Below are 13,841 nucleotides of genomic sequence, written 5' to 3'. Positions count from 1 at the left end.
CAGCATAACAGAGGTTGCTAGGAATGTGCCACCACCAGTTCCACAACTCATAACTCAAGCTAAGAAAATGGCATTTCTAGTGAGCTCTATCTAGGGTATGGAGAAGAACATCTCGGAGGTTGTGCTAAACCAAAGGAGCTTAGAGAGGATCGTGGAAACAAAATTCCATGATTTGGACATCAAAGTGACACAGATATCTGCTAGTGTTGATCAGCTCAAGCATGAAGTTGATGGAGTGAGGAAAGCCAGTTCAACTCAGTTCAGTACCAAGACCCGATCAGCAGCTGTGCCAGTGTCGGAAGAAAGACCAACCTCATCAGCCCAGGCATCTGCACCCTTACCTTCAGCCCCAGCACCGGCACCTCTAGTATCGACACCTCCACCTCCAGGACATTCTGCCGAAGCCTTCGCCGATTCTCTTCTGTCTATTCCATCATCGTCTGCCGCAGGAGATAGAGCCCAGAGAGATGGTTAGCTCTATACCTTCTTGAACTTTTTAGTAACTTGTTGCCAAAGGAAAAAAATTAATAGATCGTAGGGCTTCGAGAGAGATAGCTTTTGACATTATTTCATCTCGTTTGGTTTTTACAAAACTTTGTCTCGTTGGATGACTTTATCCAGTTACCAGTGTTTTATCATACGCTTTCCTTGGTTGATGCTACTACATTATTATCTTTGAGCTATTCATATGATGATCATTCCCTTATTCTTTTGGTGTCATGTGCATTACTATTCATTCATATCATGTATGCGCACCACCAAGATGTATGTGACATGGAAGAATGACCCATGATTCTAATTGATTGTGCATTTGCATTCAAATGCAAATTATAAATAATGCACAAATTTAGGGGGAGCTCTTGATTTTCACATACTTCTCAAAGCATCGATGCTATTCATTGATTATATCTTTTGTCGAAGCTTTGATCTATATGTTGTCATCAATTACTAAAAAGGGGGATAATGAAAACACAATTGCTCCCTAAGGTGGTTCTGATAATTGATCACAACATATGCATCATTGGACTAATGATCTTATCCTAGTATATTTCAAAAAAGTTGAAAATATGCATTGGATAAAGGTTTATGTGGAGATGCCCCTTGATGCTAGAAAGAATAAGATTGGCTCAAGTTTCAAGGAAGAAGAATATTAATTATATATTTGTGAGAAATCACTTTTGAGCCAATATGAAAGCCAATGCTATTAAAAGGGGGTGAGGTATTAAAATGAACTGGTTGCTCAAGTGTTCAAAGATAACCACCAAAACTACTCAGTCATTTTCCCATATAACACTTCTATCCAAAGCAAAATATCCAAAATCGGTGCCACCAAGTTTTCAGATTCGGTCCTACCGATTTTAAACCCACACAGAACCCTAGCCAAACCTACCATTTCGGTACGACTGATTCTTCATCGGTGTACATAGTTCAGGTGACCGACCTTCTGTTCCCTCGGTACAAAAAATCGGAATTTCCAACTTTAGGTATCGGTGTCACCAAGTTTGGCCATCCGACATTTAGCCAGTTTTTCTATTCTATCGAGTTGTGTATATCGGTCTCACCGAGATTCAAAAGTTGATGCCTTTTGTGCAAGTCAGTTCTATCGAGTTGATCACTTTAGGTGTAACAGTTGGATTTTGGGTGCTTCCTATATATACCCCTCCACCAACCTCTCATTTATACACGAAGCGCTCGCAACACACACTTCATTGCCAGAACCATTTTTCTAAGAAAGAGCCACCTACTCATGTGTTGAGATCAACATATTCCAATCCATTCATTTAACACTTCATCTCCAGCCTTCCCAAGTTGCTTTCCACCAAATCAATCTCTCCTACCCATGCCTATTATCTGAGATAGTGATTGAGTGTTGAGGAGACTATCTTTAGAAGCACAAGAGCAACGAGTTCATCGTTCTACCACTTCTATTACCTTTTGGAGGGTGGTGCCTCTTAGATTGGTTGGGTGTCTCTTGGGAGCCTCCCACTTCGTGTTACGGAGTTGAACCGAGATGTTTATAAGGGCAAGGAGATCACCTACTTCTTGAAGATCTACCGTGGGTGAGGCTAGTCCTTCGTGGACGGAAGCTGTGGTGGAATAGAAAAGGCCGCTTCTTTGTGGACCCCTTGTGTGTGGAGCCCTCCGTGGACTCTCGCAATCATTACCCTCCGTGGGTTGAAGTTTCCACTAACATGGACGTACAATAGCGCTACCTATCGAAACCATGCCAAAATCGCCATGTCAACCTCTTGCGTTTGATCTCCCTACCTTACTCCCTTTACTTTACACTTGCATGTTTTACATACCGCTGCTATACTCTTAGATGTGCGTGTGTAGGGTGTACTTGACTTGCCATAATTGCTAAAACTTGCACACAACTCATTTTTTTTGAAAAGTCTAAGTTTTTGTTGGGCAAGTAGTGTAATCATCCCCTCTAAACATACTTTCAATCCTACATTACCACCAAGTTTCACATTGGTGCCACCGAAACAGAGTGACCAACTTTGAAGTGTCTTCATTTCAAGAATCAGAATTTATGAGGTTGAAATCGGTACCATCAAGATTTGGAAACTTTCCTAGGTCATGGTATTGGTGCCACCAAGATTCATATATGTTACTCACCGAGAATTCAAAAGTTACCACATTTTGTACAATTCGGTACCACTGAGACTCATTTCGGTGTCATCGAGTTGGGTAATAATGTTGTAACGGTTGGATTTTGGGGTGTGCCTATAGATACCCCTTCACCTCCTCTCATTCATAGAGGAAGCACTCAGAACACACACACACACACTTGCGAGATCCATTTTTCTAAGAGAGAACCACCTACTCATGTGTTGAGATCAAGAGATTCCAATCCATCCATTTGAAACTTTATCTATAGCCTCCCCAAGTTGCTTTCCACAAAATCTCTCCTACCCATGTAAACTCTGTGAGAGAGTGATTGAGTGTTGGGGAGACCATCTTTTGAAGCACAAGAGCAAGGAGTTCATCATTCTACTCCATATATTAACTTTTGGATGGTGGTGCCTCCTAGATTGGTTTGGTGTTGCTTGGGAGCCTCCTACTTCATGTTGTGGAATTGAACCAAGAAGTTTATACGGGAAAGGAGATCGCCTACTTCGTGAAGATCTACCGTGAGAGAGGCTAGTCATATGTGGATGTAAGCCATGGTGGAGTAGACAAGGCCGCTTCTTTGTGGACCCCTTCTAGGTGGAGCCCTTCGTGGACTCTCGCAGCCTTTACCCTCCATGGGTTGAAGTATCCACTAACATGGACGTACGATAGTGCCACCTATCAGAACCATGCCAAATATTGTCACGTCAACCTTTGTGTTTGAGCTTCCTTTCCTACCCTGTACATTGCATTTGCATGTCTTTACTTTCCGCGGCTATACTCTTAGATATGCATGTGTAGGGTGAACTTGACTAGTAATAATTGTTAAAACTGGCACACAACTAAAATTGGGAAAGGCTTAGTTTTTATTTGATTAAGTAGTCTTATCACCCCCCTCTACACATACTTTAGATTCTACAAGTGGTATTAAAGCTTTGGTCTCCATTGCATTGGTTTCACAAGCTAGGAGAGTATGGCGTCTAGTGAGGGAAATCACAACATATTTGGATGGTACAAACTTTGCTAGTTGGAAGCATATGATGAAAATTCATATTCTTGGTCATAAACCTGCCGTTTGGGATGTTGTTTGTGTTGGTGTGCAAGGTGATTTCTTTGGAGAAGGAAGAGAACCAGATCATGATGCTACAGCGGAATAATTGAAGATTTTGCAATACAATGCTCAAGCCTGTGAAAATTTTGTTCAACTGCTTGTGCCGTGAAGGATTCAACAAAATCATCCGCCTTGAGAATGCAAAGCAAATTTGGGATACTTTGGTTGATATGCACGAAGGTACTCAATATGTGAGGGAAACTAAGTAGGATGAGCTACAAAGTGAGCTTGATAAGTTCAAGATGAAGGATTGTAAAGGAGTCGCGGAGATGTACTCTAGGCTAGCTCCCATCAAAAATGATTTCCTCGGCTTAGGAATCGAAGAGATGACCGACAAATTCATCATCAAGAATATACTTAGAGACTTGGAAGGAAGATACGATACCGTGTGCACGTTGATCCAGATGATGCCCAACTACAAGGATCTCAAACCAACAGAAGTCATTGGAAGGATTGTTGCTCATGAAATGTCACTCAAGGACAAAGATGAGTTGCACAACAAGTCCATCGGTGCTTACAAAGCTTCAACAGATACTCCTGCTACTTCAAATGTCAACCTTGTTACCAATGAAGAGATAAGCCTCATGGTCAAAAAATTCAGCAGGTTCTACAAGAGTAGAGGCAAAAAGATAAGCTCAAGATATGAAGAGAAGCATTCATCTAGTCATGACCAAAATTGCTACGACCGTGGAAAGCTCAGACACTATTCTAATGAGTGCTCGTCTCCCCACAAACAAAGAGAAGATTCACCTAGAAGACGAAGCTCAGGAGATGAGTCACCTCACAGAGAGAGAAAACGACTAGAGAAGATCGTTACGAACAAAGACACACCCGGAGAAGCAAGGAATCAGAGAAGAAGGATAAATACACCAAGAGCGGCTCAAGAAGAAGACATCAAGATCATGTTGTTGAATGGTTATCCGTTTCAGAGCCCGATAACCAATCCGAGCGAAGCTACCACTCCAACTCCGACTATAATCAAAATGAAGGTGTTGCCGGTCTTGCACTCGTTTCCTCAAACTCCTATGACATATTTGATTCACCACTTCTAGGGATTGGAAACTACTTCATGGAAAACGGGTCCAAGGTATCACACCTCGAGTACTTTGATTTTGATAGTGATGAGGATGAGTTGTTAGGAGAAGATGATTTTTTCTTTGATAAGATTAGTGATAACATTGAAAATGAACTTGATAATAATCATGCTAGCCAAGACAAGTCAAATGATGATGGTAAGAAAGAGATTGAACGAATAACTAAAGAATTAAACACTCTTAAGTTAGCTCATGAAACTACTCTAGAAGCTCATAGAGAGCTTGCAAGAACTCAAGATAAACTATGCTTCGAGAAGCTAAATTTAGGGCAAGAGCATGAGTTTCTAAAATAAATAAATGATTAACTTCGAAAGAAGAGTTCTTGTTATCTATCCAAATGATTAATCTTGTCTACTTTTGTTCCATAACTGAAATCTAATAACACTAGTAACAAAGGCAAGTAAGTTTCTTAATCTAGTAACAACAATGCTAAAGTTAAATGAAATGATGGTGTTGCTAGTAGTTCTCTTGATTCCATTAGTGATTCTCTTAGACAAATTATACTTGAGCAAGAAAATGATTTACTCGAAGGAATTATAGAGATAGGTGTCTTCAAGAGTCTTGTCGGAAGTAAGCAATTTGAGGAAATTCTGCGCAAGCAAGGAGGACATCGGAAGAAGCAAGGTGTTCGCTACTTCGATGCCAAGGGAGTTGAATATGAAGAAGGTCAATATCACATCGCGAAGTTTGTTCCCCAAAAGGAGAAGTATGATCCTACTCTCCCCAAGGGAACAAGCTCTCAAGGTGACCTTCTACTACGAGACCACAAGGGCAATGGCCAGCTTCAAGAGGAGATTGACTCGTTTGAGGAAGAACCCCAAGAAAAGGTCAAGTGGATTCCCAAGGACACTACTAGATATACTTCATCTAGTACTACCACAACAGCAAGGAACCCCATCGAGTTGATGTGGGTCCCCAAGAAGAAGAACTAGAGAACTTCTCGAGGGGTGACACCGTCAATGAAATTCACTCTTATTTATATTGGAAAGAACTAAATGCAATCAACTACAAATTTATGCATTAGTTCAAGGAGTCACACATTCCCTCAAAGGTAAGCAAGGGACAAGGTAATTAATGTATCTATGGACATCATCTCTGTAACACCCCAAAAATTTAACCAAGTTTTTATTAACTAGAATTTGTCCATGATTATTTAATTTTTAAATATCTAGATTTTCTATTGATTTCAGAAACCTGTTATAATCTTTGTTCTTTAAGTTTTTCCCTCCAAGTAGAAGTTTTTGAAAAATATTGTGGCATTTAAGTGCTAGCATCAAAGAACGTTCTTTCATTTGGTAAATTCAGTGCAAGCATTTTTATAATATTTTTGCCAAGTTTCACTTCTTTAAAAATGGCCTTCTAATTCCTTTAAGGACCTCATTTGCACTACAACCATTTGATATATTCATTTAAAAATTTCACAACAATTTGTAGAAGTCGTCTAATGTCCCTGGATCACTTTTATGCAAAAACTCAATGAAGTCTTTTGGAAAATTTGAGGAAACCATCGTCTTTTCTTTTCTGGTCGTGTTTGGTGTTTTGAACTGCAACCCTATTTTATTCCCCCCCAATCCCTTTGAGATTTTTACTGCTTGTAGAAGACCCTACCAAACCCTTATGTCCAGATGATCAGACCCTTTTGGATATTTTAAGCCCATGCAATAAATCCCTATAGTTGGTGTCTAGAAGCAGTTTTCTCAAAAAGTTGCACTAGCAAGTTCTTGCTTTGGCCAATCTAAACGTGCCATCATTTTGCGCATGCAAAGAGACTTCGATCTGGAAATTTTGGTGGCCAGAAAAATCCCATAGATGGCCCTAACATTATGTCGAGCACCTTTTGTGCATGAAAAGGATTGGCTTTGTTTTTAGTCTACACTATGGATTTGCTCCAGTGACCAAACCAACTTTTCTTATAGCCTTGCCTTGCCCTTAAGCCCATCCCTGGAAAACCCCATGGGAAGTAGAGCCCCTTGGTATCCTGTGGCATTCCATCAAGCACCTTGCGCGCGTCCTCTCTGCGCGTCCAGAGTGCATCTTTTTCATGCATGCGCACCCGAGGCGCTGCGTCCCACCAACCCCACGCCCTAGCTCTTGCTCGCCCGTAGAGCCACATCCTCATCCCCTCCAAGCCTGCTAGAGCCACCCCAACAGCCCTAGTACCGATCAGGTTTGCTGCAGCTGCCACCTTGGCTGCTAGCTGACAGCATTTTTTTCCTTCTGTCGTGGCAGCACCGCCCAAGCGGCCGCACCTCGCCACCTCGCCCCCAAGAGAAGTAGGGAACCCGACCGCTAGCGTCCGACCTCACCGGCCATCGCCACATCACCCTGCAGCCAACAGTGGCGGGCAGCTATTGTGCTTATCCACATGCATCCCCGCCTATAAATAGAGTCCCTCGACCTCTCTAGGGCTCCAGATCACCACCTCCAATGTCGTAGCAAGCCCCTCTAGCTCCAATTTGGTCGGATCTAGATTTCTTCCCCACCTCTGGCGAAGACTTCCGCCGCCACCAGCCGGTGGACTCCAACCAGACCAGATCATCCCCCTCCATCTCCCCTATGGCTAGGCCCAGCAGTTCGTTGGCCTTGAGGCCACGTGAGCTCCGGGCTCCCCGATGAGCAAATCGTACCTCCTCGAAGTCGCCATAAGCTCCTGAGTCATGTTGTGTCCTCGCCTTCCGAAGCAGCACCTCCAATCACTGACGAGGGTTGCCGGAGTCCTCTCGTCCACGTGACAAGAGGAGGGAGACAATTGGTTAGACCAGTCAAACCTCACTGTGGGGCCGCCGGACCCACTGTCAGTGACCCATAGGCCAGAACCACGTGGTTAAGTCGAGGCGTATTCCATGCGGGTACGTCTTCTCTGCGCGGAAAGCGCATTTTTCCCGTAGAGCGTTTTCTTTTCTTTTTATTTCATTAAAACCAGACGTTTGACCTACGTTTGACTCGCCTTATCTTTTGAACGAAACTCCAATTGAGCTGATCCTTTTTTTTGTTGCTTCTCAAATTCCATGTAGCTTATTTAAATATTTATTTTAAAATTTTACAAACAACTTTTTAGTACTGTTTGAATTGTATTTTGATTTGAGTATTTTCAAAATAGGAATTTGCAGGGAAGATTAAAACTTTCAAAAAGTTTTCGTGTTCATCTCACCTCGAAGCTAAGCATTCTAAACTTGGATATAATATTAGTTGTATGTTGTTTCCTATGACAAATGAAGTTATCACTATGCTAAAGTGGAGTGACATTATTTCATGTGGAGGTATAATCATGCCTACAAATAAATGATGAGAATATATTTCTGTCTCAATTGAGATGCATGTGACATTAGTCACTTCCTCATGCCAAATATGCCTACCAGATGGGATCCGGGAGAAGTCTCTGTCTCGGGAAGACGCGACCTTGGAATTGTCATCTCGTAGGGAGGAGGATGATCAGTGAGGAATGATGGGGTATGATAGGTAGTTATCAAGTCTAGAATTGTAAAATATATTAGTGGTGCTAATAATGCAGGAAAAATATAAACCTCCTGAGTCAAGCGTAGATCGAGTCTTGGCTGAGTAACCTCCCTTACTTGTTTCGTACTACCGCTTGTCCATGTCGAAGGTAGAGTACGGTTGAGTAAGTCGTCAACCCCTTTATTGGCACACACCATAGTGAAATATAGCGGCGGACCATGGGAGGCATGTCACTTGGTCCGGGGGCATGGATGTTTTGGTCTTGGACCGAAGGGGTTAGCTCCCCCGTGTGCGTGTGTTATAAATATTGTGATCCCATGCTAATGGAGATTTGGAATCTTCCCACTTAGAGTTTTACTTAACGGGAGTTGTGGGTGAACCCACGCATCGGGGAGTTGGAACTGGTGTGTGCAAGTTAGGTGTGTTTTCAACTCAAAGACCGCAATCGGAATTAGTTCACATCTCTGGTTGACTAAAGAAATATATTACTCATGGGTAAAGAGTACACCCTCTACAAAGTTTTAGATCTATTCGGATAGCCATGTGCGCGATTAAGGACCACAGTCTGGGATAGGTCAAATGTCGGTCTGAGTGTCGGTCTTTGGAGGGAGTTAACTTAACCATGGGAATAATCGTGATATATGGTGGATGATCATAATTATTATTTTACAATGGACTAACCCTTATGATATATGAATGTTGAATATCCCTGGGACGGTTCAACCTCCTTCATATTCATTGTTATTATTTCATATAAGTGTTTTATGTGGTGTTGCTGAGATGCCCGACTGAGGCATACCTTTTTACTTCGTATAAGCCCTTTTTGTGGTGTCGCTCAGACCCCCGACCGAGGCATGCATTTTTATTATTATATATAAGCCCCATATGTGGTGTCGCTCAGACGCCCGACTGTGGCCGCAATTTATTATGTCATATAAGTAATTCCCGTGGTGTCGCTGAGACATCTGGCTGCGGCATGTCTGATATCTTTATCCTTTCGAGGCGTCTCTCTAGACACCCGATAAAACTATTTCATGTTCTTGGAAATTTTTGGGAGGAGTATCGCCCGATGTTCCATTTAATTTTGTTTCATCAATTGCTTATTAATTCTTAGTAAGCTTACTTGCACTTATGAAGTTATTTTATGACTGATGGAATATCGTTGAATTATTTCAGTTGCATATTAACCACCTTCTATTTTATGTGTGTTTCATGATGTTTGCGAGTACATTCAAAGTACTCACTGGCTTATCCCTGGCTATTGTCCTGGCTAGATTGCGTTCTTGGAGAGGAGCATCCCGACGATAGCCCTGAAACCTCGGCACCGATGATAGCTGCCATTTGAGATAGAAATTATCCACGTTAGCTGACCCTATGTGAAATGGAGTCTTATAGACACTGGAGATCCCCGAACCGCTTCCTCCATCAACCACCAGAAACCTTTTGTTGTACTCTATTGGCCTTCATGGTCCTGTAATTCAAATTTTGTAATTTCTTGGATATTTTTATCAAGGAATTTTCCACCAGCTAACATTATTCCTGCGGCTGGTATGCACAAGGGTCGTTTTGATGGGGATTTATTATCCCGGAAAACCGGCCCTGGCAGCCTTGGTTTCAGGGCCAGGATGACCATTGGCTAAGCCTGTCTTAGTTTGGTCAATAAAGCCATAGGTAACCACCCAGCCAAGCCATTATCCTACCCACAACCATGTTGTCCTAACCAGTAGCATGAATAGTGTTAAATGGCACTTTCCGGTAGTCGGTGCTCAACCAGTCAGACTAGCCATGTGGTCACACGCCCGGGACCGACGAGTGATTCATCCCATTCGCAAGCGTGTGAGGGAAGACTCTGTTTTCTTTTCTATAAAGGGAACGATGGCCCCAACCCAACACACCATAGCCACAACCGCCTCCCAAGAGGCCAGGCCGCGTTGTTCACACCGAGACCACTGCAGGTGAACTAGGAGGTTTTGTAACTATCCTTGCCAACCTCACCCACCGTGCCTTTGCAATGGAAGAGCCCCCCAAGTATGTTGTGTACCAAGAGCAAACGTGTGATGCCACCCATAACTTTTGGGCCACGATATACATCTATGGCGGGAGTATCACCCCAGAGCGCCCCTATCGATTCAGTTTCCTAAAATCGATCACCATCCTATAGCCAGTAATAATCCTCTGTGGGATCAATTCATGCTTATCATTAGGGACAACGGTAATGCCTCCCTTCTTAGGGACGCAATGCACGGACTCACCCAATCGCTATGAGCAACAGGATAGATAATCCCGCTTCCAGGAGCTTTAGTATTTCTTTTCTTACTACTTCTTTCATCTCAGGATTCAATCCCCTTTGATGATCAGCAACTGGTTTGAAATCAGGATCGGTTTTAATCTTGTGCTGGCATAGGGTAGGACTAATGCCCTTAAGATCATCAAGAGTATATCCAATAGCAGCACGGTGCTTCCTCAGAGATTTTAGTAACTTCTTTTCTTCATGCTCTGAGAGGCTAGCACTAATTATATCAAGATATATCTCTTTTTCATCAAGATAAGCATACTTAAGAGTATCAGGCAACTGTTTAAGCTCAAACACAGGATCACCCTCTGGTGGGGGTGGATCCCCAAGCAGTTCAATAAGCAAGTTATTCTTAAGAATAGGGTATTGTTCTAAAACAACTCTATCTATCTCATCCCTTTCATCCATATGCATATCATTTTCATGGTCAAGCAAGTATTGCTCTAAGGTATCATTAGGAGGCATGGCAATAGAAGCTAAGGCAATAGTTTCATCCTTACTAGGCGACTCTTTTTCATGAGGTTGTCTACCAAACTTGGAGAAATTGAACTCATGTGACACACCTTCAAAGCCAAAAGTGACAGTTTGCTTCTCACAATCAATATGAGCATTGAAAGTATTGAGAAAAGGTCTACCAAATATGATGGGACAAAAGCTATCTTGTGCGGTAGCAAGAACGAGGAAATCAGCAGGATACTTCGTTTTACCACATAAGACTTCAACATCCGTAACAATTCCCACAGGGCAGATAGTATCTCTATTGGCAAGCTGAATAGTGACATCAATAGGTTCTATCTCAACAGGTGCAATCTCGTCTTTAATTTCATTGTATAAGGATTGAGGTATTGCACTAACACTAGCACCCAGATCACATCAACCATGATAACAATGATCTCCTATCTTAACAGAAACCACATGCATGCCAACAACATGCCTATGTTTGTCTCTAATGTGAGGTTTAGCAATTCTAGCAGCATCTTCACATAAGTGAATATTATGTCCCTCAACATCGTCGGACAGAAGATCTTTAATAATAGCAATGCTAGGTTCAACTCTAATTTTCTCAGGGGGTGTAGGTGTTCTAATATAGCATAAGTGAATATTATGTCCCTCAACATCGTCGGACAGAAGATCTTTGATAATAGCAATGCTAGGTTCAACTCTAATTTTCTCAGGGGGTGTAGGTGTTCTAATATAGCCTCTACGTATCACAGTTGAAGCTTTATTATGATGTTTCATCCTAACAGGGAAAGGTGGTTTCTCAATGTAAGCACTCGGAACCATAGGATCATTATAGGCAATGACTTTCTCTTCAACTGGAGTGGGTCTAACTACATTGACTTCTAAAGGAGGATGATATTTAAACCACTTCTCTTTGCGGAGATCAATATGAGCAACAAAGGATTCACACAATGAAGCTACTATCTCAGAGTCAAGTCCATACTTAGCGCTAAAGTCACAAAAAGTATTTGTCTCAACAAAGGATTTAACGCAATCAAACTGGAAATTCATACCTGACTCCTGACCTTCTTCAAGCTCCCAATCTTTAGAGTTGCGTTTAATGCTTTCCAATAAATTCCATTTGAAGTCAATATCTCTCTTCATAAAAGAACCGATACAAGAAGTGTCAAGCATGGTGCGATCATCATGAGAAAGTCGAGCATAGAAGTTCTGAATGATAATTTCTCTCGAGAGCTCATGATTGGGGCATGAATATAGCATTGATTTAAGACTCCCCCAAGCCTGAGCAATGCTTTCTCTGTCACGAGGCCAAAAATTATAAATATAATTCCAATCACGATGTACTAAATGCATAGGATAAAACTTTTGATGAAATTCCAATTTCAACCGATTGTAGTCCCATGATCCAGTATCATCACATAGCCTATACCATGTCAATGCCTTATCCTTCAAAGATAAAGCAAAGACCTTCTTCTTGACCTCATCCTCGGTTAAACCTGGAAGCTCAAATAAACCACAAACTTCATCTACATAGATTAGATGCAAGTCTGGATGTGATGTTCCATCTCTTGTAAAAAGATTAGCCAGCAGTTTCTCAAGCATACCCGAAGGAAATTCAAAGCAAATATTTCAGTAGGTGCAGCAGGTTGAGGAGAAACTCTTTGTTCTTCCGTTCAAGGTGAGGATACCCCGAACAAGCCCCTCAAAGGATTAGTATCCATAGTGACAAGTGACAATAAATTTCAGCAGACTATATGAATGTTTCCTTACCAAGTTCCAGTTACCAAAGGCGCTTCACTCCCCGACAACAGTGCCAGAAAAGAGTCTTGATGACCCACATGTATAGGGGATCAATCGTAGTCCTTTCGATAAGTAAGAGTGTCGAACCCAACGAGGAGGAGAAGGATCTAACAAATGGTTTTCAGCAAGGTAAAATCTGCACGCACTGAAATTGTTAGTAACAAGTGATTGTGTAGTGAGATGATTCGTAGCAAGCAACAAGTAACAAAAGTAGCAACGGTGCAGCAAAGTGGACCAATACCTTTTGTAGCAAGGGACAAGCCTGGACAAAGTCTTATAGGAGGAAAAAAGCTCCCGAGGACACACGGGAATTTCTGTCATGCAAGTTTTCATCATGTTCATATGATTCGCGTTCGTTATTTTGATAGTTTGATATGTGGGTGGACCAGCGCTTGGGTACTCCCCTTACTTGGACAAGCATCCCACTTATTATTAACCCCTCTCACAAGCATCCGCAACTACGAAAGAATAATTAAGACAGAGTCTAACCATAGCATTAAACTAGTGGATTCAAATCAGCCCCTTACGAAGCAACGCATAAACTAGGGTTTAAGCTTCTGTCACTCCAGCAACCCATCATCTACTTACTACTTCCCAATGCCTTCCTCTAGTCCCAAATAATGGTGAAGTGTTATGTAGTCGACGTTGACATAACACCACTAGAGGAAAAACAACATACAACATATCAAATTACCGAACGAATACCAAATTCACATGACTACTATTAGCATGACTTATCCCATGTCTTCAGGAACAAAAGTAAGTACTCACAAAGCATAATCATATTCATGACCAGAGAGGTAATGAGTAGCATCAAGGATCTGAACATAAACTCTTCCACCAAACAATCCAACTAGCATCAACTACGAAGAGTAATCAACACTACTAGCAACCTTACAAGTACCAATCGGAGTCGTGAGACGGAGATTGGTTACAAGTGATGAACTAGGGTTTGGAGATGAGATGGTGCTGATGAAGATGTTGATGGTGAAGAGTCCCCTCCGATGAG

This window comes from Hordeum vulgare, chromosome 5H (assembly GCF_904849725.1).
Source record: "Hordeum vulgare subsp. vulgare chromosome 5H, MorexV3_pseudomolecules_assembly, whole genome shotgun sequence".
NCBI classification, from domain to species: domain Eukaryota; kingdom Viridiplantae; phylum Streptophyta; class Magnoliopsida; order Poales; family Poaceae; genus Hordeum; species Hordeum vulgare.
The sequence above is the reverse complement of the archived record's forward strand: the minus strand, read 5'-3'. Positions refer to the sequence as shown.